The sequence below is a fragment of the Borostomias antarcticus genome (genome assembly GCF_949987555.1).
Source record: "Borostomias antarcticus genome assembly, chromosome: 6".
NCBI classification, from domain to species: Eukaryota; Metazoa; Chordata; class Actinopteri; order Stomiiformes; family Stomiidae; genus Borostomias; species Borostomias antarcticus.
Genome location: NC_140239.1, coordinates 31,995,435 through 31,997,216, shown reverse-complemented (window position 1 = coordinate 31,997,216; position 1,782 = coordinate 31,995,435).

Genomic DNA, 1,782 nt, shown 5'->3' with positions numbered 1-1,782 from the left:
AAATGTTGCTCCCCCTACTCTCAGAAGGTAAAATCGCCTATGACTGGTATAGCAATAGATGTATTAGGTTAACACCCTAGCGTGTGTAACGTGTCCAGCCTTCCCGGCTCTTCCTCAGACTCAGAGTCTGGGGAAGAGTGACCGGAGGTGGAAGAGTGACCGGAGGTGGAAGAGTGACCGGAGGTGGAAGAGTGACCGGAGGTGGCTACAGTAGGAACCATGTGGGTAGGAGGTGGTAGCAGTGGTTGTGGCCGCCGGAGGTGCAGTGGTTGTGGTCTGCGTTGGCCCCACTGCCCCTGCTGACCGTACCACCATAGCAGGACCAGACAGGGCACACGCCTGTGTGTTGGTGCCGTGTCTCCAGACAATAGGGTCGGTCAATCAGGTTGTCCAAGGAAAAAACGATCAGTGGTTTTCCAAAGGTCACACAGCCATGGCCCACTGCTCTCTGACCAACTCAGATGTGAGTAATAGCAGTAGCCTGGAGAACCAATGGTTCTGGAGCCTAGTGGCCCATAGGACAGGAGCCTATCTCCTGATTCCTTAGCATTACCTAGCATGAGGCAGCTTGATGTACACCCCCCAGACATGACGCTAGTATGACACAGGGACTTCCCCCAACACAACCCTTGATGCTGAGTGGGAGGGAGGCATTGGGTAGCATTTTTATAGTCTTTGGTATGTCTCGGCCGGGGATCGAACCTGTGGTGGGCTGTGGTGTCGTAACCTAGGTTACACAGATGCTGTCAGTCGTCTGTGATGTCAGCCTTTCAAGGAAATGACTCTCTTGCTGGGAAATGGGTCACAGTTCCTTGTGATTAGAGTGTGTGTGTTCTCACGTCAGAGTAGAGGGTCCCACACACACACACACACACACACGTCAGATGTCTAATAACTGTCACCGATGTGGTGAGCTGCTCACTTCTGTGAAGTCATAGCAAATGGAAAGCAGTCTGAATCATGGTGGTCTGTATCCTTGCAGGTGGGACAGTCCTGAAATGAGTAGATGTTAAGCATGAACTTGACCTTCCAAGCTCTTGAGAAGACCATGTGGACGTTTCATTAGTTCCACCTCAACCTCAAATCCCCACACAAGAGAGAAACAGTCTAGATGTTTTCTTAATACCAGCACCCGATATGCTCCACATCAGCGTTTAATCCCAAAACATTCTCAACCATGAAAACGTTTCACTATTTCACCAGCAGACAGAGAGCATCAGAAATACTGATGTTAACAACATTAGATCATTAAAATATTACCACAGAATAATGTCATCACAATGTTATTCAAAGCTGTTGTGATCCCAGCATTGGGAGTTCAACTTAACTCCTCTTAACAACCAAAGCTCATCACACTGTCACACAAATACATTCTTATATCAGATTCTTATATATCCTAAAGATCTGAATCTGAATCTTCATATCCTGACATTACATTACATTACAGTCATTTAGCTGATGCTTTTATCCAAAGCGACTAACAATAATTGCATTTAACGTAGGAAAAGCCAATGTTCTACTACTCACCAGAACTCACAAGTGCATCTTCTTTCTAAAACAAGTGATTAAGAGCATCATCTAGTGCTGAAGGCAAAGTGCAAGAATAGCAATCTAAAATACAGTGCAATACAATACAATACAATACAATAAGTGCTTCGGAGGGAGGATTGTTGTAGTACTTATAACTTATATCTCATCATTGTGCAGAGATAGCAGCAACACAATCATCTAACAGTAAACTGTTTTGAGTAAATAATTGATAATTGATTGCAGCCCAAACAA